The 6,000-nt window shown below is 39.7% G+C and overlaps 1 long non-coding RNA gene across 1 annotated transcript; it reads right to left on the bottom strand.

The window, feature by feature from the left end:
• LOC109974440 (uncharacterized) lies at positions 1–1,146 on the bottom strand. The gene is made up of 4 exons (XR_002276965.1): positions 1,052–1,146; positions 420–554; positions 159–289; positions 1–59 (listed from the first exon to the last, which is right to left on the bottom strand). It is a non-coding gene; the product is annotated as an uncharacterized LOC109974440 (long non-coding RNA).
• Positions 1,147–6,000: the final 4,854 nt, after the last annotated feature.

Here is a 6,000-nt window from a genome sequence, read left to right as displayed (position 1 = left end):
TGATACTGCTGTAGTACCTCTTCACCACCAGACTTAGACTTTAGCACACCCTCAACCAACTAACAGAAAATAAAAGCATAAGAGAACATTCATAAATTTCTGCAGACTGAACCAGAATGTTGTTTAAGAGGCACAGTATAAATAAGCTTTGTTTTGACCTGTTTTGCAAACATCGCATCAGACGTTGTGTCAAATCTTTGTCGTTTGTTCAGGATCTCATCTAGGATTACAGTTGAGGCACCTGAGCTGTAACTTGATTCAGATGTCTGAGTCATGTCTGACAACGCGTCTGAAAATTGTAATGGAACAGAAAATATTGAAAGAGTACACACATTTTAGTTATCAGCACAAAACTGTCAGAAAAGAACAGAAGAACAAAATTGTTTTTACCATTTTTTTTACATTTGAATACAACTTACCATCATTTGAAAAAACAGTCAACACCACATTGCCTTGTTTTACTACATCACTGAAAATGTCTCCATCAACTTCAGTCCCTGTTGAATCTTTGTATATAACTTCTGCATCTGGTGGCAGGCAAAACCTTTCAATGACTGGAAAAAATAAAATAAATCCGAAAGTGATTTTTAAGTAAACACCCTTCATTGCTTTGCATGGAATGACATTGATAAACCAGGGGCTGTGGGAGAAGCTGTGGTGTGGAGCTAGGGGCAGTGGAGCCAGAGAACTTGTGAACTATGGAGGGAACAAGAGATAGGGAACTATGTCACAGAGACATAACATAAATACAGAACTTTGCTTAACTTAACACACCTTGAACTTGACATGTGGCATGACTTAGATTTCACTCATTACACGACTGACATGTAAGCAAGAGAACATGAGAGAGGGAGGCTTGCAGAGCCAGCCCCTGGATCCTAACAGACATATGTTTTACATCTCAACTACTAATAGGCACAAAGAAGTGAGATGTGGCTCATTGTAAGGAAATACTTAAGGATTTAATCACTTGATAAACGCTAATGTATTATGAAACTACAAACTGAAGCTTGTAGAACAATCTTTTGAATAAAAAAAGTGAAAAACAAACCTTTTTCATGGAACTGCAGAAAGTCCAATCTTCCTTCATCATCATCCACCTTTACATATTTTTGCTGTTCCTTGTAACTGACCTGGATCAGCATTTTAACTGGGAAATGCAAGAAAGTTCCACAATGTACATTAGCATTTAACTTCACCAGCACTCACACTCAAACATACCTAAACAAATAATTTCTGTTTGCGTTGTTGCGCGGTGCTAGTAGTATTTGGGGGAAATTGGTAATTTATTGGCACATTTATTTCCAATGTAGTGTATCTAAGGCCTTGTGCAGGGTCACCTCCAAGGTTTTGTCCGTCTATACAAGCTCCATGTGGAGATCCACTGTGTCTGCAGCCAGCTGGGTGCTGAGAGGCAGCAGTGAGTGAGGAGGAAATGGGGTCTGGCATGTTGACTCAGGAGTAAATCTCCCTGGACTTCTCAAAAGGCTGCTATTAGAGTTTAATCACCCTGTGATCCTGGACACACTCTGAAGCTGAGAGGGATGACTGATGAGCAAGCAGCATGCAAGCTACAAGCATCAACTCATCCAGAAGCTGCAATCAATGGTTTGGATGGATGAGTGCAATCCAGTGAGGAAACAGAATAATCTTTGAAAAAAGTAGCATGACTCTGTTCTTTCCACTTTTCACACTTTGTATTTCATTAAAATCTGTCTCTTGTCTGCTTTTGAACAATTGGTTTGTGAAGTCTTGAACAGCCAGTGCACGTTGTTCATCCTCCTAGTTATATTTTATTACCTCAAATTTCTCATATCCTTCACCACAGTGTTCTCAAATTCTCAGCAGGCTTAGTTTTCAAAACGCACATCTTATTTTTGGACAAAGGGCCCATTCTGTTGTCGGCACAAGCAAAAAGCAGAGCACCAGCGAATTGTTTCAAGGGCATTTGCATAATGCTTAGTGACTGTGTCTCTATTTTAAGCTGAATTTTTTCCAGACATGGCTGTTGGAGCTACCAGAGAAAAGAACAAGTGGGGAGAGAAATGGACTATCAAAGGGAGGAACTGAGCTTTCATGTAGGACACTTTGATTGTGTTACAGATTGGTTCCAGGTGAGGCAACTCTGAGAGAGAGGAAATCCAAGGGAAGAGAGAAATTCTTAATCAAGGATGGCATTGGCAAGATTTAAGCATTAAGGGAAGATTTAAAACAGCAGGTGTAGAGAATCGATGGGGCTCAAATATTCTATAGTGTAGTGGGTGGCATGGTCATGGCGTACTTTTGAAAAAGTGTCTCTCTTTAATCATAGACAAAATCTTCATATTGGAAAGCCAGTGGTGGAAAGTAACCCAGTACATTTACACAAGTGTTGTACTTAAGTGTACTTTACCTTTTCTTTTTTTTTATGTCACTTTATACATCTGTCTCATAACTATAAGTGAAATTTTACTTTTTTTTCCCTACCACATTTTTTTGTTTGCCGCTTTGGAACAGTTATTTTTGTTACCAGTTAATCTGCCAGTTATTTTCTTGATAAACCAAGCAATTGTTTGGTCTGTAAAACATCAGGAAAGAAAAAGACAATAAATGCTTTGTTTTGACTGACCAACACACTAAAACCCAAAAATATTAAATGTATTATGAAGCAAGATTTTAAAAAAGCACACAATTGTCACAGTTGAGAACCTGTTACCATGTTTGTCCATTTTGGTTGGAAAAAATTACTAAAATATATCAATGATCATCAAAATAGTTGCAGGTATTTATTTATTTTGTGTTTGAGTAATTAATCAGCTAATCGTCGCTCTAAGCTCTGAATCAGCATTGTAATCAATAAAACTACCCAGGATACCAAGAAGTTTAAAATAACCAAATCGCAATAAATAAAATTCTGAATACGTGACTTTTATTTGCAGTGTATTATGTTTACTTCTGCAACTGCTGGCAAAATCTATGCAAAGCCTGTACATGTGTAAATTAAAATCCTGCTAAGTGAAGATCTTTACATGAGCCACTATCCTGCTAGTTGGCCTGGCCACGTTGGCTCTCTGCAGTGATTGGAAGCAGGCATTGCCTGGGAAGTCCAATTAGAGACGGAAATTTCACTGAGCCTGGTGCTGTGTAGCCAAGGTTTGCTACACGGTCACTTACCTGCACATGTGCACTGATATTTTTAAAAGCAACAGCCACCTTTTTTCCACCAACTTAACTGGAGTTTTCCAACACTGATTTCTCAAAAGACAAATACACTGTTACGGTCTGCTTCCTTGTAATAGTCTGGCTTTTCATTGGTGTCTGATGAGAAGGAGGTGGGAGCCAGGTTTAGATTTATACCAGGATGTCCTTTTTATCTAAACAAAGCAGGTCTAAACCTATGAGGTCCCCATGATGTGTGTGTATGACAAGAGGTCATCTACTAATACTGGAATAACATCTCTAATAACTTGTATGGTGGTGGTGTGCTTAATGTGAACATTAGAGGAAAAAACAAGAATCAATAGGTAAATTGTCAACTCAGAAATTGCTGAGAAGATAAATCACAGGAACTATGTGATATTCTCTGGTATGAAAATCATTTTTCTAATTTATTGGACAGGTTAACTTGTAACATGCTACTCTTTCTTCTTGCAACATAGACAGAGGTTCACCTCTGACTTGTAACACCATGTACACTCACCATCACACTCACACTGAACCCTCAAGAGTGTTTTCATGCATCACATTGATTCATTTTCTCAACTATTCAACCATGAAAGCACAAGTCAATGGTGTCGGAGTTATAAAGCACGTAATTCCAGTGACTGAAGTTTCTAATCTGTATAATATGGAATCAGCATGCAGCTACATTTATTATTTTACACTATTGCTGCTTGCCTCTGTCAGTTTAAAAGAAAGAATGGCACTTCTAACACCCCGCCCAATCTGTAAGGACAGTGCTTTCTTCTCAGCATGTTTGATGGAGGTCTTGGGACAGAGCCTTTGGTGCAATGTGTAGTTAGTTCATCACAAGCCAGGAACTCTGTCAAACATATGGGGATCATTCTGGGTCTTCCGCATAATAAATCCTTAGAATATATTTAATCCAGTCAGAGGGACATGCTCGGCAAGAGTTAAAGGATGTACGCTTATTATTCACCTATCCACTTCTGAATGTCCTGCCATATCCCACAACCCCCACCCTCAAACTCTATTCCCCCAGACTCCTGACAGACACATCTCTCAGAACCACAGAATGAATATGTTCCCAATTAGCCACATCTGATAAAGCATGAGTGTAAGTGAAAGCCCAAGCGGCTACGATCAGTAGCACTTGACTCATTTTGTCAGATGGGTTTGATGCTGACAGGCCACGCTGTGATTAATCACTATGGTGCTTCAGATAATTGTCGGACCACATCTTCCTTTGCGGGTGTCAGTGAACCTTCACTGTCATGTTTGCAGTGCTTTTTTACTTTCAATTCAGACCTAATTAAATTTTTTTTAGCTAGTATTTATACAAAAAACAGGTTTTTCTTAATCTGTCAGTCATTTCACACTTGCACACACAACACCCAGCCTTTTTTCTTGTGCATTACCCCAAGAGCAACCATCTACCTGGATCTCAACTGCCATCTGCTGTTCACACTGCAGACAGCGCCAGAATAAAGTGCATGTGCGGGTGTTTTTTTCAGTGAGGTGAACTGTTTGATAAAAACAAGCTGCAACCATCTGAAAGTCTCCGCGGTTTCCATGCAGACAGCTGGATGTTTTTACCCGTACAGTACTGCTGTGACATGGGCACTGGAGATGAAACAGGCCTCCCTCAGCACACAAACACAGCACTACACTCTTGGCCTTGTGTACAGCTGGTAGGGATGACACAAGAGGCACAGGGCTTTTTTGAGTCCTGCTGAGGCTGCTGTGCAAGTCAGGGCCATGCTCTGGCAAAGCTCAGCCTGCGGGGCAACAGAGGGAGTACTGGCCGATGGAACGCAGGTCGCTTGGCCGATGCTGAGGGTCTCTGCGGGCTCATGTAGTGCGTTGTGTAAATGTCGTAAGATGAGAACTGGGCCCCTCTCAGCTCCAGTCTCATTAAACATACTGAACTTGCTGTTGTAAGGGTGCAGCAGATGAAGACTCCTTTAACCTTAAGATTTGTTGGAGTTCTTCACTTGTTAGACTCTTGTTAACAGCTCAAAAAACATTCTTAACATAGTTTTATTAATTTTATGAGAATTGCTTATACGCATGCTTTTGAATGAACGATATGTTTCAGAAGCCCACTACAGAAAATGATGCATTACCTTTGGTGTGGGGTCTCAGAGACCACAGTGGTAAACAAGTGTACGCAGCCATGCTAGCAGCTCTGTGAGGCCGTACTTAGGCATCTCAGTTTAGCATGTTATCATGGTGGTGCTACATGAAAGGTCAGGGGATTTCCAAACATTATGATTTGTCCTGTGGGGAGTATGGAGGTGTGCACGTTTTATTCCATAGTTGCTGAGATGTATCAGTCTCAACCAAAGAGGTGGACACATCTATATGGATGCCAGTTACTGGTTTTATAATAGTTTGTTCAGTATAGTCACAAATGTTTTGTCTGTAAATGACTTCTTGTCAGACAAATGAACACATATTTGTTCAGCCCATACGATTTCCTTATTGGCAAGATTTTGTTTCCTTCATCAAAAGTGTAAGCCCAGTTTGTGGTAAAGAGAAAGGTGGAACTTCTATACTGCATATTGGTTTTTAAATGAATCAGGAGAAAGAAAAAATTGCACTGGTTATTACTTTTTTATTATTATTTTTACACACAGCTCTGAGGTTTGTCGGACTGCAAAAGAATTAATAGTCCTGTGTCACCAGGGTTGTAGATATTGTTGTCTGCTGAGGTGCTGCCAAATGTTTATTTTATGTAGTTCATATGTTATTTATACACACATACCTTAAGTCTGGTGTTCAATATGGAGTCGATTTGTTATTGAGACAACCACATAGTTTTTTTTTTCTTTCTTGCTG

This window comes from Monopterus albus, unplaced genomic scaffold (genome assembly GCF_001952655.1).
Source record: "Monopterus albus unplaced genomic scaffold, M_albus_1.0 scaffold7.1, whole genome shotgun sequence".
Taxonomy (NCBI): Eukaryota; Metazoa; Chordata; class Actinopteri; order Synbranchiformes; family Synbranchidae; genus Monopterus; species Monopterus albus.
This window is presented reverse-complemented; position numbering and strand designations above follow the sequence as displayed.